General features: G+C 51.6%; 1 protein-coding gene across 3 annotated transcripts in view; it reads right to left on the reverse strand.

The window, feature by feature from the left end:
• The window catches only part of PAK4 (p21 (RAC1) activated kinase 4), a 43,229-nt gene extending 23,745 nt beyond the window's left edge, over positions 1 to 19,484 (reverse strand). For all 3 annotated transcript variants that reach the window (XM_037819811.1, XM_037819812.1, XM_037819809.1), the window contains exon 1: positions 19,342 to 19,484. The gene's annotated coding sequence lies outside the window, so the exon portion shown is untranslated. The remainder of the gene's footprint in view (positions 1 to 19,341) is intronic.
• Positions 19,485 to 20,105: the final 621 nt, after the last annotated feature.

A 20,105-nucleotide genomic window follows, 5' to 3' on the forward strand; every position in this document is an offset into this window, starting at 1 on the left:
TGGTTGGTTTGGAAAGCCCCGATATATCCCAGAGTAATTTGGGCAGAGAATAAAAAACTATTTGCAAAGCCCCCTTGAGAGACTGGGAAAAATGTGGAAATATTAAATTCCCTACCTGGAGAATTCCTGATATTCTCACAAGCATTAGGGACTACCAATTTAGAAGGCCAAGCCCTCAATTTTGGGGCTTGCCCTTATGAAGATTGTTACTGCAAAGGAGAGGCTAAGCCTACTTATAATTGTGCCTAAGAGTCACCTCCAGAGAACCTCTTTTGTTGCTCAGGTGTGTCCTCTCCCTCTAAGTCAACTAGGCAGGTAAACTCACTGCCCTCCCCACTACGTGGGGCATGAATCCCAGGGATGAGCCTGGACCTGAATCATGGAACTGAGCAAGTCTTCTTGACCAAAAGGGGGAAGAGAAATGAAACAAAATAAAGTTTCAGTGGCTAAGAGATTTCAAATGGAGTCAAGAGGCCATTCTGGAGGTTACGATTATGCACTGTATAGATATCCTTTTTTAGTTTTTAATGTATTAGAATAGCTAGAAGGAAATACCTGAAACTGTTAAACTGCAATCAGGTAGCCTAAATTCTTGAAGATGATTGTATAACTAAATAGCTTATATGGTGTCAACGTGTGATTGTTAAAACCTTGTGGCTCACACTCCCTTTACCCAATGTATGGACAGATGGGAAAAACGGTAAATGAACAATGTGAGGGATAAGGTGTAGGGGATGTTTTGGGTGTTCCTTTTACTTTTTAAAAAATTTTTATTCTTATTTTTATTTATTTATTTTGTTTTTGGTATAATGAAAATATTCAAAAATTAGATTGTGGAGATGAATGCACAACTATATGATGATACTGTGAACAACTGATTGTATACTTCGGATGATTGTATGGTATGTGGATATATCTCAATAAAATTGCATTTAAAAAGAAACAGCCCCAGAGGAATGCCCCAAACGCCAGGCCCCAGGCCCCAGAATAGCTCAACTGATCTTGAAAAAGAATAAAGTAGGAGGAGTCGCTCTCCCTGATTTTAAGGCCTATCATACTGCCACAGTTGTCAAGACCGTGTAGAAGAGAAACTCATGGATTGATGGAAAAGGACAGAAAATCCAGGAGACATCTACAACAAATATGCACAACTGATTTTTGACAAAGAAGTATAAGTCAGTCAACACAGGAAGGGTGAACTTTTCAACAAAGTGCTGGAGAAACTGGAAATCCAAATACAAAGAAATGAACCTCAACCTAAACCTCACTCCTAAGACAAAAATTCACTCAAAAGAGATCACAGACTTAAATGTAAAATGTAAAGCTATAAAACTCTGAGGCAAAAACAGGAGAAAATCTTCAGGATTGAGGGTTAGGGTCAGAATTCTTAGACTTCAAGCTGAAAATACAATCCATATAAGGAAAAATTAACACAGTGGACTCCAGCAAAAGAAAACCTTTTGGTCTACAAAAGTCCATATTAAGAGGATGAAAAATCAAGCAATGGACTTGGAGAAATATTTGCAAACCACATATCTGAGAAAGGACTAGTATCGAGAATATATAAGAACTCTTGAAACTCGGCAGAAAACTCCAAACAATCCAACTAAAAAATGGGCAAAAGACACGAAGAAACATTTCGCCAAAAAGGAGACACACATGGCAAACATGCACATGAAGAGATGCAGAACATCACTGGTCATCAGAGAAATGCAAATTAACACTTCAAAGAGCCATCACTACGGGCCCATCAAAACGGCCAAAATGCGATGGGGATGTGGGCAAACTGGGACTCTCAGACTTTGCTGTGGGAACGTAAAAGGGTGCAACCACCCTGGAACACAGTCTAGCAGTTTCTTAAAAATCTAAGCAAGCAACTACCATATGACCCAGCAATTTTACTCAAAGGCATTTATCTCAGACAATGAAGACTCATGTTCACACATAACCCTGTACATAACTGTTTCTAGCAGCTTTATTTGTAACAGCGAAAAGCTGGAAACGACCCACATATCCTTCAACAGGTGAACGACTAAACAAACGTGTGCCATCCATACTAAAGAATACTGCTCAGCTACGACAGGAAATGAACTACTGATACACGCGAACACCTGGATGAATCTCCAGAGAATTATTCTGGATGAAAAAAGCCAATCCCAACAGGTTACATGCTGTGTGATTCCATTTATATAACATTCTTGAAATGACAAAATCATAGAAATGGAAAAGAGGCGAGTGGTAGCCAGGGGTTAGGGGCCAGGAGGGGGAGAGAGGTGGGTATGGCTAGAAAAAGGCATCAGGGGAGACCCTTTGATAAAATATTCTGTATCTTGACAATGTCAATGTTAATATCCTGGTTGTGATATCACACTGTAGTTTTGTAAGATGCTATTACCATCGAGAAACTAAGGGTACAAGGGGCTCTATTTTTTGTTACATCTGCATGTGAATCTATAATTATTTCAAAATACAGTTTAATTAAAAAGTAGTAACACATTTTTCCTAATGTCAGGCCCTTTCCCACCTTTCAGCTTTTGTATGTGCTGTTCCCTCTCTTCGGAACAACCTTCCACATACTCCTGCTCTTCTTTCAGGTGTTAGGTTCACATAACTCCTCCTCCAGGAAGCCTTCCCTCATCTCCTAGGCTGGAGCCAGGGCTTCCCACCATCCTCTGGGCTCCCCCCTGTCACAGCTGTGACACTCTTGCCTCTGCTTTCCCCAAGGTCACTCTGGGCTGCCACTGTCTGCTGCTGTGCCTGTCTCCCTCATGACCTGTCATAGGCACCACCTGACTCAGGGAGGTGCTCGGTGGGCATCTACAAAATGAATGAACAAATAGCAGTGATGACAGTAATAATAATGACAACTTACACATATGAGCCGTTTCTATGTGCTAGCTCTTTTAAGTGCTTTACAGGGATGAAATAACCTAACCCTTCATGACTCCATTTTACAAGTGAGGAAACTGAGGCTGACAGGTTGGGGAGGTGAGGTCACGTGGATGGCAGATCTGGGCCTCTCCACGGAAGATTAGGTGAGGCTGGATAATGGCCTGGAGGGGAAATGGGTGGGGGACGGGACAGAGGAAGAGAAAAGACCTTCCTGTCCCAGACTAATCCATTCCCACATGGCGGGGGTCTCACCCTCCTCTAGGAAAGGCCCCTCCGTGGCACACAGACCTGGGGCTGGCACCGGAGCCCCTTTTTACCTTACAGGTGCTCAGGGAGGCCCCTTAGACATCAAGGGCCTGTGACTAAGACCCACCTGGAGACCTGGGAGGCCGGCAGTGTCCCCGGGGGACAGGAAATGCCCTGTTCTTGTGGATCAGTGGTTTCAAACCAAGCTGGAGCCACAGGCCTGGGAGAGAGGAGCCCCTGGGTGCCCTCCTGAGCCTCCCCCAGGGCAGGCCGCTTTCATCTGGCTACCAGCTGGGTCCTGTCTCAGACCCCGTGGGGGAGCTTTCCTATTTCCTATCGGGATTCCGTTTATCAACCCAGAGAAATCTCAAGAACAAAACACTGAAAGGAAGCTGCAGCCAGGTACAGAGTCTGGTACCATTTACACACGGTTTTAAAACCTGCAGAACAATAGGGGGTATTGTTTAGGGACAGACAAGGGGCCAACTTGAGGACTAGGTTCCTGGCACAGGGGCGCCCAGAGGGTTTCACCTGCCGCAGGGGCGTTTTCTCTCTTTGCTGGGCTGTGGGTCCAAGGAGGTTCATTAGTGGATTCCCTGGTCTCTTAGGGATGTCTACAATCTTTCATAATTAACAAAAAAAGAGGCTCCAATTAAAAGAAAAAAAAGGAGAATAGATTTCTTTGATAGTATTAGGAAGAGCTCATTTCTTTTTGATTTGGGTGGTAGCTACATGGGCATTTATAATTATTCATTAATCTGTGCATGGTGGTTTATCCACTTTTCTGTGTCTATGTCACTTTATACTACAATGCAGGAAAAATCAGGGACAGCAATTCTGACAACCAAGAGCTTTCTCTATCCCTGTGTGCGCCTGCAAACAATCTCTCATTCTCTCTCACTTTGGGGATCCCCTCTTTCTCCGTCCCTCTCTCTGCTCTGCCTTCCTCTGTCTTTAATGCGCCTATACTCCCCAGTGTGCACTCCCCACCCCCCAAGGCTGTAACTGCCTCATTTGCAGAACCCCAGTCCTCCCTGGACCCCCAAGAGCAGCCCTCGGCCACCCAGGAGGCCTGTTTGCTGCAGAGCCCTTGGCCCCTCCGCCTCGGGCCGCAATGCCCAGCTCTCTCCCAGCATTTGCATCACATCCCCTAGAAAGCCCTCCTGGCCACCGCAAGGGACCCACTCAAGGTGTCCTCCTGTCCCTAGCCCTGGGGCCACCACAACTCTTCACACCAAGGGGAAGGAGCTATTTAAGACCCAGTAAAGTGCCCCTTGGCTGGCTTCATTCATGTGTGTCCTGACCTGGGGACACAGGGCAGCAGTAAGCCATCTACAAGGCACTCAGTGCAGTGCAGGCTCCCAGCAAACACAAGACAAGGCAGTGAGAAAAGTGCAGCAGAGGAGGAAAGTGAGGCTCAGAGCACATGATACAGCACATATCAGGGCCAGGATTCTGTGGCGGCTCTGACCTGGTCCAAAGTTGACTCACTTTACCATGTTCACTCTTTGATTCACTCATTCAATTCACTGTTTTGCACTTGGTGTGTGCCAGGTACTGTTCTAGGCACTGGGGATAAGACAGAGTTCCTGCCCTCCTGGGGACAGACCACACAAGGGCAAACGCAGGGGAGAGGCAGAGTGCGCAGGGCTGCTCCTTCCCAGAAGGCAGTCAGGGAGGTGTCTGAGCAAAGACCTGAGGGCAGGGAGGGAGCCAGCAGGTGGGACCCGGGGAAGAGCATCCAGGGAGGAGGGACGGGCCAGAGCCAGAGGCCCAGCCAGAGGTGGAGCAAGCCTGCCACCTTCCAGGATGTGCCAAGAGGAAGGGAGGGAGGGTGGGGAGCATGGAGCAGTCGAGTTCGAAGAGCTGCACAATATACAGAAGAATCCTACCAGCAGCTCCCAGAGTGCACCCCACACAGCAGGTGCTTTTCTCAGCACTGTCTCATCGAGGGCCCATCGCAGCCCTCCGCAGGTGCAGTCACCACCATGTGGTGAAGGAAGCAGGAGGAGGGGAGGAGAAATCTACCCAGGGTGCCACAGCTGGCCTAGGGCCGGGGTGGAACTCGGTCCCTAAAGCTTAGCCACCAGGCCAGGCCGTGCTGGCTCCCGGCTGTAGAAGCTCTGAGGCCCTGGGTAGTTCCCGACTTGAGGGTCTGTCCTGCCTTACTCCTGCTGGAGCAGGGAACCAGCCTCAGTGAGCCACTGGGCAATTCTGTTTTTTTTTTCCAAACCACTCACTATATTTTTCTTCATTATTTTTATTTTAAAAGTTAACAGTCACCCAGACCCCAAGTACACCCTGATATTATCATCAGGTAGCGTCATCTATGAAAGTGTTTTTGGCAGGACACACTGACCTGAATATGATCAAGACTCCGGATCTAACTCCCAACTTATGGGAAACACAGGACAGAGGAACATGCTGTATGACACCATGAGGATGCACCAACCAGATCCAGACTGTGGGAAACTCTCCAAGACAAATGACTTCAACAGATGAACTACCAAAATAGCAACCTCACAAAAGGGCTGAAGGGGGCAAGCCTACAGATTAAAGAAGATTTAAGAGGCCTATCAATCACATGCAAAGTGAGGAACTCGTCTGGATCCCAATTATAAGATGACCTGGGAAATGTGAGGATATTATGGAATTATTGTTTATTTTCTTTCCTGTGACAATGAGATGGTGGTTATTTTTTAAGACTTTTATCTTTCACAGGAGACACATTTGAAATATTTATGGCTGAAAGCATGATATTTGGGATTTGCTTCAAAATAATCGGGGAGGTGGGGGCTAGGGGTATGAATGAAAAGGCCTGGCTGTGACTGATACTTACTGAAGCCTGTGATGGGGACCTGGGGAGGGCACCAGGCCATGCTTTTGAGTCTGTTTGAACATTTCCATAATCTAAAGGCTAAATTTTTTTTTTCATAGGAAATGAGACCTAATTGAAATAGCAAAGAATTATGGATTGCTCACTCTGTGAAACGTAACTGCTAAATCCAAACATGCCTCTCTAACAACTGTAATAGTAATAACAGTGTCAGTAAAAGTAATGATACAAAGATTGCAGTCCTGCTCCGAGCATCACACATTCTGACTCACTTCACCCTCCCGGCAACCTGGGAAGCAGCAAGGCTCACCATCCTCCAGTTCCAGATGTGCAAACTGGAAACCTCTGAGGCTGGGAGTCTGGCCTGAGGTCCCAGAGGATGCTCATATGGGAGCTGGGCGAGGCCTGCTGGGGAGCTGGACTCCCCTGGAGGAGGGAGATGGGGAGGTAAAGTGGGACAGAAGAGGCATGGGGAGCCCTCGGCCTCGGCGAGTGTAGCGCATGGAAGCTCTGGGCAATCGCCTCCCAGCTCACCTATAAAATAATAAAAGCTCTTGCGATGCAATATTCACATCTTAGCATAAACCTTTGCTGAAATTAAACCATTGGCCAGCCAGCAGTCCTACCCCAAAGGAGCTTGAAATGTTAACTGACAACTGCTGACAAGGCCAGAAGTTGGGGTCCACGGGGATGTGTGGAATTATAGTGCATGTCACAGTCTGTCGGCCTGGGAAGTCCTCCCCGTGTGTTTGCAGAGACACCCGGACTGTCAGCTGGATGCTGCCCCCTCCCCCGCCGTCCCCTCCCTCCAACTCCCAGGAAGAGCGAGGGAGGCGGCCAGGGACATCACCAGCCTTCCTGTCAGGGACGTCCTCAGCCTGTAGAAACCATCTCCTCTCTGTGGCTCAAAATGGGGAAGGCTGGAAAGCTCCCCTCAGGGAAGGGAGGGCGGGCAGCAGAAAGTGAGGCGGGAATGGAGATGGAGAGAGAGACAAGAGGCAGAGAAACAGGGAGAGAAAGACAGAGAGGAGGGACAGAGAGAAAGGGGGAGCTGGAAAGGGGGAGACAGAAAGACGGCCACCCAGATGGAGACCTGGAGGGCCTGGGGATGGGAGGACAGGACCAGGACAGAGGCTGCACCTCCAGGTGCTGAAGTCACAGCTGAGTTTCTCCAGGCCTCGGTTTCCTTGCTGTACCACAGGGTAATAGTCATATCTCCTCACAGTGTGCTTGCAGGGATGACATGACATCATCACTACATGTCACAAGTCTGAAGAGGTGCCTAGAATGTTGTAGAAGCTGGATACATGTTTGCTATCATTCCCGCTGGCCAGTGGTTCTCATTCCAACTCAGAATCACATTAGAGATTAGGATTTTTTTTTTTTGTTTTAAATCCCCATGCACAGGCCTCACAGCCAGAGATTCTGATTTAAGTGGTCTGGGCTTGGCCCCTGCATCACGTCCTACATTCCTAAGGGGTCAGGAAATTCTAGGTGCAGCCAGGGATGAGGACGGGATGGGGGGTGGGAAGGGGAAGGTGGCCTCAGGAGCCCCAGGCCTTAGCCCTGGAGGAGGCAGGGAGGTAGAGGAAGACAGATGAGGCAAGGGGAGGGAAAGGGAAGGGAGAGCAGCTCAGAGGGGCAGGCAGGAAGGAGGCCACCCAGTGGGGTTGGGGGTGGTGGCGCCCAGGAGGCCCCTCTTTGGCCTGCCCACCCTCCCCCACCTCAGGCCACCGGGAGCCTGGGGCCTGCTGAGGAATGTGAGGAATGAAGCCAGGCCTGGCACAGCCATCTCTGGGTCCCCTCCCCCCCAACACACTCCCAACCCATCCACTGTCCAGCCAGTCCCTCCCTGGGGAAGGCCACAGCCATCACTCACTCAGCCAGCTCTAAACTCTACCCCAAGCCCTGCTCCCAGCCTTCTCCTGGGAGCCCCTGCCCCATACCCAGCTCCTCCTGGGGCCCTCAACTCAACTGCTGGAGCCTGGGCAACCACCAGCGGAAGCACTTACAAGTGTCACTGGGATGAGCGCGTGAATGAGTTAAATAAGTGTATGAACAAGACAGAGGAAAGGGCCAAGACTGAAAAGAATAAATCAAGTGAGGGCACGAAAGGAAGGGCAGCCCAGCTGAAGTGCACCCCGCAGCGGAAGAGGGGGGCAGGGTTTTGTCACAGTCTGACAGGGACTGGGTCCTGGCCCCTTCCCCGGGCAGTGGGAGCCATGGAAGGCTTTCAAGCATGGGAGGGACCCGCTCTAACCTTAACTGCAACTGCCACCCTCCACTCTCGCATGGATGGAGACCTCACTGACCCCTGGAGGATGCCAGGGTATCCCCCCAGATCCTCCCACCCCTCGGGAGGGCTGGGCCCTGGCTGCCTCCGGTGACGCTGTGGGGAGACCCCACTAGAGCTGCTTCACGCTCCCTGATAATTAAACCGTAAGCTGATTAGTCAAGGAAAACCTTTAATTAGCCCTTGAAATTGTTCAGGAAAATTACAACCTCCTCTCTGGGCACCCTGCCTGCCCTCTGTCAGGGCCCAGGGGCAGTGCCAGGGAAGAAGCAGGGAATGGAGAGGGGGTGGAGGGGTGGGCTCCCGCCACCGCTGTGAGATCCTCACTTGGCAAGGCCAAACCTGGGGGCAAGGCACCTTGTGGGAGTGGTGGGCACGGACTTCCCCCACCACATCATGAAGTACCTCGGAGGAAATCCAACAAGGGGCAGGCAAGATCTCTGCTGGAAAAGGACACCATTCTGAGAGACAGTAAAAAAGTCAGAAATAAAGAGTCACAATGTCGCGTATATATGCATATGTGATTATGTATACATGTGTACTGACAAATGCTTGTCTAATATTTAAATGGAATTGCAAAAAGCCAAGACTAGCCAAGACGCTCTCAAAGAACAAGTGGGAGGGCTTGCTCTGCCTGAGATCAAGACTTATTATAAATTAGAGCCATTAGGACCTAGGACAGTGTGGTTTTACTAAGAGGCAGAAATAACAAATAGAACAACAGAAAAGAAAACCAGGCCCCACTTATACAGATACCTGATTTATGACAAAGGTTGCATCGGAGAAAAGTAAGCCTGTCTTTAATCAACGGTGCTTGGATGATTGGGTATCCGTGCGGAAAATATGAAAATGGGCCCCTACCTCACACCCACACCCTCACACTCACACACAATTCCAGAGGAAAAAAAGTAAAACTATGAAACTACAAAGGAACTGACTGACAAATCTGACAGTTAACTTAAGCATTTCTGTTCATCACAAGACACAACAAAGAAAGTAAAAAGATAAGCCGCAGATGGGGAGAGGGTAAGTGTTACATGTTTTAGAAACAAGGGCTCTCACATCCAAAATCAAGGAAGAATACCAAGAAATCAAAAAGAAAAAGGTAACAGCCTACCAGCAAGATGGGCAAGTGGCAAAATGGCAAAACATCAGCACTTCACCAGAGAGGAGCCCCAGCTGTCCCACATACACAAAAAGTATGAAAAGTTGCTCCCCAAAATTAGCCACCGGGGAAATGTCGATTCACACAAGGAGATCCCACCAGATCTGCTTGGTACTAGCTCGCAGGATAGACCAGGGACATGGCCTGGGATCACCCTCACCGTCCTCCTCTGTGAAAGGGTCAAATGGCTGCAGCCACCTCCTGGGGTGCCAGGGGAGGAGGATTTGGCAGAAGTGTGGGAGCGCTGAGTGGGACACGGGGCCTGGCCCTCAGCAAACCCTCAATTAGCTGCCCGTATTAACCAGCCTAAGGGACCTGGATCCAGAAGAAGGATTCCCGAGACCCAAGGTCATTTCAGGCTATTGCCTGCCTCCAAACGGGGGTGCCCCAAAAGCACCGGGTCCACTTAGTCCCATTGCTCCCATGGAGCCAGCATGTGGTGTGATCAGGATGAAAATAAAATGGTCACATTTATATTTATAGGCCAGGCACTGGAAAAAGTTAGTTACAAGCAGAATTCCGGGATGCCCTAGAATGCCCAAAGAGCCTCACTCCAGGGAGGGAGAAACTGAGACATGGGGAGACCCAAGCGGTGTCAAGATTCGAATCCAGACCGACCCCGGGGAACTGCTCTCCGAACGTCAGCCTCCCTTCGGTTCCTCAAAGGCCCCCAGCACTCTCGCCTCCCTTAGCTAACTCCTCTGCATCCTTCAAGTGGCGTTTCCTCCTCAGGAAGCCTGCCCTGCCCTCCCGGCCCAGGGCGGGCCCCCCATTACACACTCTGCTGACAACACAGACCGCTTATTACAGCTCAGGCAGGCAGGCCAGCAATCGGTGTTTATTGAGCGACTACTATGTGCCAAGCCCTGAGGATACGGCCAGGAACACAGCAAGGCCCCTGTCCCTGTCCTTAAATTATGGGATGAGGGGAGGGACAATAAACAACAGACTCACAAATCGTAACGTAAAGTAAGGGAGTGATAACAGGTCGAAAGGGGCCACTGCAGACTCACTGGTCAGGGAAATTCTCGCCAAGGGGACCTCAACCAGCAGACCTGCCTGAATGGAGGGCACAGCAAGCAGAGGGAACAACATGAACAAAGGCCCTGAGGCAGGACCGAGCCTGTACTGTTCAGGGAACAGTGTGACAGGAGAGGATGAAGGAGGGGGTCTGACAGCAGATGAGGACAGACAGGGAACGCTGGGCCATGTAGGCTTCTCCCCGGCATGGGGTGGAGCCACAGGAGGGGGGTACCTTGATCTGCCTCAGGTACTCATAGGCTCCCTCCAGTTGGGCTGCATGTGGGGACAGACCCATGGGAGGGAGGCAGGGGCAGGAGCAGGGAGTGGAGGCTGCCGCGTGGTCCAGGCGAGAGGCAAGGCTGCCTTGAACTAAGGGGTGAGGAAGTGGAAGAGGACGAAGCACCAGATTATATTCTGAAGGTCAAGCCAACAGGATTTCCTGAAACTCTGGATGTGAAGTAAGACAGAAAGAGAAGAGTCAGAATGACTCTAGATTTTTTGGCCCAATCATCAGGATGGATGGTGGCACTGGAAGGAGACAGGGTCACTGGGAATCAATGTCTGGTTTATTCTACCTATCTCCGTGTCACTCTCTAGACTGGGCGAGGGCTTCCTGTTATTTGTGCTCCTTCTGAGTCCCCTAGCCTGGGGACAAAGAAACTCTGAACCCATAGTTGTAGAACGGGTAGGAGATGGAACGGACAGGAGAAAATAGCGACGGGGACTAATCTCAATTATAACCAGCCTGTGCTACTTTTGCGGTAGAAATGAATTTTTTTAAAAAGTTCCAAGGTCAGTTAAGAAGCTTGCTGGTGTTGTGTGTTGGTGAGGATGTGGAGCAACAAAAGTTCTCACCTGCCAGGGGTGGGGGTGGAGACAGGTACACACGCTCTGGGCCACCGCGTGGCAGCGTCTACTAACCCTCGGCCTGTGCTGCAGACTCGTGCATGTGCTCCCTGGAGCGGGGCGTGCACATGTCCCAGGGGACACGGGCAAAGAGGGCACTCAGACAAGAGCGGGAGATGGAGAAATGCGCTCCAGTTTATTCCACGATGGGACACTGGACGGCAATGAAGAGGCGTGAACTACAAGTACACACGATCACATGGATGGATCTCACAGAGAAAATGATGAAAGAAGCGAGGGACAAACAAGCACATCCTGGATTCCATTTATGTCAGGTTCAAAAGCAGGCAAAAGGACATTATCTAAATGGTGGAGGAACACTTAGGTGGTCAAAACGATCAGGAAAAATGCAAGGACACAATGACCACGAGTCAGGACAGTGGCCACCAGTGGGGCTGAGATGGGGTGGGTGGCGGGTGCTATGCGTGCCCCCTCTCTTCATCTAGGTGGTGGTGGAGCGTTCCTTCACCTTAGAATTATTTGTTAAACTGACATATGTGTTTTAGGCAATTTTCTGTAGGCATATCATACTTCACAACTATTAAAAGCAATGGAATTACCAATGTACATAAATATAGATATAGTGTTTCAGAGCCAAACCATCTGGGGCCAGGCTGCTATGGACGATATGGGGAGAAGGGAAGACAGGGACTATGGAGACATGGGGGAAGGGCTCCTAGGGAGAGAGGGGCAGGGGCTGCCCACAGGGAGGCCCCCCACCTGGGGGGGCGGCGTCTGTGGAGGAGAGCAGGGCTCTGGGGGCAGACAGCGGCTGTGTCCTACTTTCTCCCATCCCCGGCTCTGTGCTGCCCGGGAGGGCGGGAGGGGAGGGGAGGGGGGAGCCCTGGGCACCTCCGGCGGCCCAGGAGGTAGGTGCTTCCCCTCGTGTGGGAGTGGCTGAAACCGGACTAGGGAAAAAGCCCGAAACTGCGCACAAGGCCACTTTATCAGAAGTTTCCCAAGCCAGGCTGGGTACCCAGGGTGGGGGCAGAGAGGGCTGGGAGGGAGGCCCTCTATGGGGGGACACTGCCCCACATAATCCCTCTCCACCAAATCCCAGCTCTGCTTGCTCGCTGAGCTTGGGTGAGGCACCTGGGTTCTCGAGTTCCTCCCCTTTAAAAGGGGGACAATAAGGTCTATGTCTTAGGGTTGTCGTGAGGATTCAATGAGTCAGTCCACAGAAAGCGCTCAAGAAGAATCTGTTACTATTATGGGAGTACGGTGGTACCATGCTGCCTAACACCAGCAGTAACAGTCTTCGAACACTTCACTCTGCATTTTGCCTGCTGGACATGCACTTATATCCCCCAAACAACTCTATGAAGAGGTGCCATTATCACCGAGGCACAGAGAGGTGAAGTGCCTTGTCCAAGGTCACACAGCCGTGAGTGCGAAGCTGGGCTTTGAAGCCGAGCCATCAGTCCATACCCTCAGCCTCTGCTGTGTCAGACAGGGTAAGAGCCAGGTGGACTGGGCTTGAGTCCCCGACCTGCCACTTAACTTGCTGTAGGGTTTCCAGTTTGTGTATCAGTTTCTCCGTCTCAAGGAAAGTAAAAATATCAGGTTTACCTCCCAGAGAAGGAAGCCCAGATGGCTCTCACGTTAAAATCAGAACCACAAGAACCGCCTGTCACCAATCTGCCAACAAAGGTCAAAGCGTCCACGCTGGTGAGGGTGGTGGGAAGCCTGAGCCACTGGACACCAGGGGTGGGAGTGAAAACTGGCACACCTGCTGAGGAAGGACGGCACACTTCTGGCAGAGCTAATGGGGCTCAGCCTCAGACCCACAGCCCCTTCCAGAGCCTTCTCCACAGCATGTATGCATGGCCCTGTGCGGAGGGAGCCTCTGGGATGGCCTGAGTGTCCACGAGCAGGGGAGGGAGTAACACACAGGGGGCACCCACATGTGATGGAATATTACACAGCTATTTAAAAAAGGCACAAGGAAGCACACTATGTTCAGACAGGAAACTAAAAAGTAAAAAATGCAGGGGCACAACAGAATACAAACACATGAGTCTGCTCCCATTTGAAATGGGGGTGGGGGGAGAACATGTGTGGTTCGTAAATGAACAAATATCGCAAGAAAGAAAGAAGAGAAACTGGGAACAAAGGCAATCCCTGGGAAGGGGGGCCAACAGCCAGCACGGGAAAGAGATTTCCTTGTCATCATATCCCTTTTTGTGCCGTGTGCATTTTTTTCAATTATTATTTAGGGGAATAGGTAATACATGCGCACAGAACAAAAATGCGCTTTCTTCAAAGTAAAATGCAGGAAAAGAAAAATGAGGTTAATAACGCCGCCTCCTCGGGGCCTCTGGGAAGGACCACTGCGAGGCTGCTCGTAAAGCTCCGTCCCAGGGCCGGGCCCATCTGAGTCGCAGGAACGGCAGGAGCCAGGGCTGGGAAAGCATCTTTATAGCTGGGAGCAGGCCAAGAGGAGGTTCGCCCGGAGGAGGACAGGGCAGGATGCAAGGAGGTAGGAATGATCAAAATCACTGTGTTTAGCGCTCACCAAGAGCTAAGCCAATGCAACACGCTCAGCCCACTACCCAAGTGACCTCCTCGAATCCTCCAGACAGCCCCGAGAGGTAGCTGTGATCACCAGCCCCCTTGACAGGTGAGGCACGTGGGGACCAAGGAGGTACAGATCTTCCCCAGGACCCCCAGTGAAGAGCTGAGTGGGCCCTGGCTGAGGGTTCTGGGTGACAGTGCTGCCCTGGCAGAGCACCTCACACCTTGGGGAAGGGCAGGGCAGGAACAGAGAGCCCAGGGGACGGGCTGCAGTGAGTAGTGGCTTCTGTCACATCCCCCACAGCTGGGTCCCGTGGGACCTGGGAGTGCAACCCTGCCCACCCACCCCCATCTTCCTGTGGGCCAAGGCGTCTGGCAAACAATAAGCCCCAGCCCGGGCTGGGCGGCTGGGGCGGGAAGGGTCCCATTTCCCTGGCTGTGACTTGGAAGGAGACTGCTTCCTGCTGGCAGCATCTGAGGCCACCCGGCTCTGGTGATGGGAGAAACAGCTGCTGGGGACACCCCGAGCGGCGTCTGGCCAGGATGTCTGCCTCACTGTGAGCCAGTGGGATGGGGCCAGGTGAGGCAGTGGACAAGAAAGGGAAGAAGGTGGGGGGCTCAAGGGAGGCAGGACCCAGGGCCTAGAGACCACCCAGGTCAACTCAGCCCCAAAGAACCTCCATCTGAAGAAGAGCCTGAGTAAGAGCCAACTGGACAGAAAGTGGCCCTGGCTTGTCATTTCCGAATCACTAGAGGACAGCCACAATGGGCACTGGTGCCGGAGCCCTAATGCCCAGGGTTCAAATCCTGCCTCTGTCACCTGCCTGCTACATGACCTCAGGCAAGTCAGGTACATCTCTGGGTCTCAGTTTTCTCATCTATATAATGGGGTGATATCGGTACCAACCTCCTAGGCTGTGGGGAAGATTAAATGAGCTAATATGAGTAAAGCACTCCGAGGCACCACCCTCATCCATCCACCTTCTTCTCACCTGAGCTACCATGAGAGCCTCCTCAAGGGTCTCTCCATGCCTGCCTCCCACAACAGCCCAAGCAATCTCTATAAAAAGGAAACCAGAGGTTGCTTAAAACCCTCCAATGACTTCCCATTACACACAGAATGAAACCCACACACCTTATCTCAAATCCTGCCTTCCCCGCCACATCCTCCCCCACCTCTCTGGCCTCATCCCCTCCTCAGCTACACATGGGCCTCTCAGATGTTCCTTGAACATCCCAAGCTCACACCCACCTCAGGGCCTCTGCACTTTCTGTACCAGCTACCTGCTAGGTTCCTTCCACCTCCTTTCTCAGCCTGGCTCACTCTTTCTCACTAATCAGATGTCCCTTCCTCCAGGAAACCCTCACTGCCTCCCCGGGCTGAGGCAAAGGCCTCAGGAACCACCTGTGCCTCCCCAGCCCCAGCCCTGACCCCCCTGCCTGTGCTTCTAACCATCACAGCCCCCCCATCTCTGGGCCATCACTCTGTGGGGACAGGTGTTTCCCTCATTGTACTATATTTCATGAAGGCAGGGCCAGGGCTGCATTAACTGGGACCAACAGTTAAGCACATAAAAGAGTGTAATGAGGCTCTGTCCATCCTCTTTCAAGCTTAACCTCCTTCCTTCTTACCTCCTTCCTGAGGAATTTCTAATCAGTCCAGTTTTTTTTCATAACTGTCAGCCCTGGGAGCTGCTCCCCAAGGGAGGGGAGTTGGTAAAGCTGCAGTCGCTCTCCTGGATGTCCTAGAGGGCAAAGGTCGAAGGCCTCCCCAGCCTGCCTCCTCCCAGCGTGGGGGGCTCGGTGGGTGCCAGGAGCCATCTCCCCACCTGTTCCCAACCAGCCTGGGGAGTCAATAAGACCCACCATCTCATGGCTGAGAAAACCATTTCAACGAGGCCCACAAATTTCCTCCCCCACCCCCACCCCAGCACTGCTGGGAAGCACGTGGGTACGAGCACTTCGGAGAGCAATTGACAAGTAGGAAAGTCGGAAGGTCCAGCATTTCCACTGCCAGACGTGCCCAAGTGAGATCCAGCCACAGGACACAAGGAAACATGTCCTCGAACATTCATCGTAGTGCTGTTTGCTACAGCCCCAAACCGGAAACCAGCTAAACGCCAGCAAAAGAATGGAGAACTCCTGAGTGACCCAATCACAAAAAGAAACACTTGGCAGCGGGGAAAACAAATGGCCTGTCCCAGACCTACATAAATCCACATGGAGAAATACCTAGACTCTACTGTACAGCAAAAAAAAGCCAGTTACAGAAGGGCACATTTAGCATGCTACCATCTGTACAAGCTGTAAAACAGGGACGGTGGGCCCTGGCTGGCCATCAGAATTAACCAGCCTTCAGGGCTGAGGCCTGGGCCCCACCCCAGGCCAAATGAGAATCTCCGTGGGTGAGGCCCGGGCAACAGTGATTGGTGATTCTAATTGTAGCCAGGATTGAGCCCTACTGCTCTACTGTTTATGAACACATGCAAGGGTAATAAAGTATGAAAACCTGCAGAGGAATGGGGAAGTCCAAATCCAGGACACTGGCTACCACTGGAAGGGTAGGAGGGGAAAGAAGTAGGAAGAAGCCTCACAGGGTGTTCTGTCCCAGGCCGGAAGTCGGATGCGGGGGAAGTTCATTATATTGAAAACTCTACTTTCTGGCTAGCCTAAAATGTATCATAAGGAATAAAACCGTCAAATAAGAAATGACTTTGCCCAAGGTCCCATGGCTGTTAAATGACTGGGCAGGGACCTGAACATGGGTCCCCAATGCCAAAGCCCTATCCCTCCTTCTCTGTCCGGGGCCCTGAGCCGCAGATCACGCTGGCACTGGGAGGCTGGCTGACCTCACAGGGCTGCCGGGCAGCCTGCCCGCTCACTGACCCTGCTGGGGCCTGGTGGAGGTGGGCAGCTGCCAGAGAAAGCCAGGAGGCAGGAAGCAGAAGGCAAGAGAGGTTCCTCCACCGTCTGAGGCTCTCCCCAAATTGGGTGGCCCCTTTCCATCGGTGTAGTAATTTGGAAACTACTCCTCCGAACTCTCAAATCATTTGGCTCAGCTGGACAAGTGACTGGCCTGGCCGATTGGAGTGTTTCATCCCTGACTCCCAACCAGTGACAGGTGCAATCAGTCAGCCCAGGGGGCTTCTGGGGCCGCTGGAAAAGGGGTACTAGGTTAGAGCAAGAGCTGGCTGTCAGGCAGACTCTGACAACAGCCTCTGGTGTCTGGATCCAGCTCCACCTGAAACTATCACCCTGTGTGGCTCAGTCACATGAACCCATCAATGTCCTTTTTGGCTTGGGCCAATTTAAGTTGTTTTTTTTGTTTGTTTAAATTATGTATACCTAAAACAGTCCCAAGTGAGATAGCTCCTCACTAGACTTAGTTGTCAAAGGAGACCCCAACACACATCCACCTCCCACCCCTCTCAGGCTGAGCACACTAGGAGGCCCCACAAAGGCTCCATGTGCCTGCAGGCCCCCAACTCTGCACCTGCTCCCTAACGTTACTCACACCCCGTTCCTCTGCCTGATGCCCCCTTTCCCATCCCTTCTCCTCATCCTTCAGAGCGTCCCGAGGACTTTCCCAGGGACAGAGCCCCAGTCCAAGTCGGACATGGGCATTCTCCTGGCTCCCTGAACATGTCCTCGCAGGCTATGTCACCGTTTGTAAGGACGGAACCACGTCTGCTCCCTTGAGGGGACACTGAGGGCCCTCTGAGGCTAGGGACCCCATGTGCCTTGCCCACAGTGCCCAACATTCAACCACCATCTACAGAGCATCCTCTGGGTGCCAGGACGGAACAAGATGGGAAAATTCCCTGCCCTCCCTCATGGAGCCCACATTCCAGAGAGGGAGATTCAAACAACTGACCTAACCAAAACGTAAGGACAGAGTGAAGGGCTGGGAAGAAACCCAGATAATGAGACAGAGTGCCTGAGCGCTGGGAGAGCTTGGGTGGTCAAAGTCAGTGGAGAAGGGATGACCTGCGAGAGGGGCAAGGTGGGGAAAGGATTCCGTGCAGAGGGAACAGGAAGATCAAAGGTCTGGAGGGAGGCAGAAGCCTGGGGAGCTGAAGAACAGCAAAAAGGCTGGTGTGGCTGGACCTTGAGAGCCGTGCAGACAGAGGGAGGCAATCAGGTGACAGCAATTGAGGGCCACGAGGAGTCTGGGGTTTTGAGAACCAAGAACACCTGACTTTACACAGGGCAGAACCCAGCCACACCCTCCCCAGCCAGAAACCCATTAGGCTCACTCAGACCATCTACATTACTCCCCCCATCTCTGGGCCACCCACGAACACCCCACCCCCAACTCCATAGGCCCACGGGAACCTCTCCTCCCAGATCACACCCTTTCACAGAGGCCAGATAATCCATTCCTGCCTGGGGAGTGGCCCAGTCTGCCCAGCCCCCTGCTTCCAGGAATAGAACTAGAGGCCATCTGGAGGAGGTGGTGACTGGGGCAGGAACTCTGGAATCGTTCAGACCCAGGTTCGAATCTGCCTCTGTACTTAGCAAAAGCTCTGAGCCTCACTTTCTCCTTCTATAAAATGGGTCAATCTCTAGTACCTACCGCACAACTCTGTGGTAGGGATGAAATAAAATCAGAAACACAGGCGGATGAGTCCTCATTAAACATTAACCAACATGATTATCTGTGAGGCAGTACAGCAAAAAAGGACTCTCAGGTCAGAAGTGGAATCCCAGCCCCACGATTTTTTTCATTAGACGACCTTGGACAAATCACTTAACCTCTCTGGGCCTCAGTTTCTTCATCTTAAAATGGGGATAATAATAGCACAAACCTCACGGGGCTGTAGTAAGAATTAAATGAGTTAATAGATGTAAAGCATTTAGAACAGGGCCTAGCACAGTCAGTGCTTTAGGAGTGGTTACTATCTCACCACCAGGAAGCCCCTTTGACTTCTTTCTCTTGAATGTGCCAACCCCTCTGGCCTAGCAATAAGTCTCCCTTGAGTTTTAACTTTTGACCCTCAGGAACATCTGTCTTGCCTCGGATTCTAACCTATGCTTCCTCTGGTCACGCCCAATCTTTGATCCCATAAAAGATACCCCCCAACCTAAAACTCATTCATCTGCTCGGCTGGTTGTAAAGCTCCAACCTGCCACCCCCATAAGATCTGACCTCTGACCCTCGCAGGAGTAGCCTCCCCTCTTTGACCCCCTTTCTTTTGAGACTCATCCCGACCCTCACAAAGGAGCCCCCTCTTCAAATCTCGCAATTTGGTGCCCCTTCACCACGCCCCCTTTTCTAGAGTTTGACCTCCGATCTCCCCTACGCCTACCTCCCCTCAGCGTTGACCCCCCCGCCCCCTTCGACTCGACCCTTCGCTCCCGGAGTGAACTTTGACCCCGGGCGGCCCCGCCCCCTACTCTTGTAATCGATTTCCCACCGCCAGCACCCGCCCCCCTGCAATCCCTTGGCCGGACCGCTTATCCTACCGGCTCGGCACCGCAGTCGCTCGCGGCCTAGCCGCTTGGCCCGGAACTCCGCGTCCTGGCGCCGCCTTCAGCGCTCTTGCGCCGCCGCCACCGGGGCCACTGCTGCCGCCATGTTGAATCCCCAACGAACATCCGGGGCTTTCCCCCTTCACCGCCCACCAGTCCCCATGGCAACGGAGCTGACCGGTCAGGAGCAGGGCTCGCGCAGGGGCGGAGCTGGGCGGCAGGCAAAGCCCGCTCCGGCCTCTGATTGGTGCAGATTCTCCAATCAGAGGCCTTAGGGCGGAAAATGCCAAGGCCCGGATTGGAAAGTTCGGAAAGGGTGCGGGGAGGCTGGCTCCGGTCCCAGCTTAGTTCTTAAAGGGGAGATGACTCTTCTTTCAGCACCCATCGTTACTTACCCCTAGAAGGAGTTAGGTGAGGAAGGCAGTGTTAGCTAATAGACCAGAAACAGTTCTTGAACACTTATATTATGTTCCAGGCACCGGGCTAAGAGCTTTACTTCACTTGTGTCCTGTTGTATTATTAATGCCCATTTTACAGAATAAGAAGCTGAGGCTCGGAAGGAAGAATTAGCTGGCCCAGGAGCACAGGAAATAGTTGATGAGTTTTGAACGATGGTTTGTCTGAGCCTGTAACCTAACACAGGAACCAAGGTACTGTTTCATTTACCTTTTTTATTTTTAAGTTTTTTGAAAAGTAATTAATTGGTCAAAATTCAAAAATACCCAAAATAAATAAATAAACTCTGGCATCCTCCTCTA

This window comes from Choloepus didactylus, chromosome 27, assembly GCF_015220235.1.
Source record: "Choloepus didactylus isolate mChoDid1 chromosome 27, mChoDid1.pri, whole genome shotgun sequence".
NCBI classification, from domain to species: domain Eukaryota; kingdom Metazoa; phylum Chordata; class Mammalia; order Pilosa; family Megalonychidae; genus Choloepus; species Choloepus didactylus.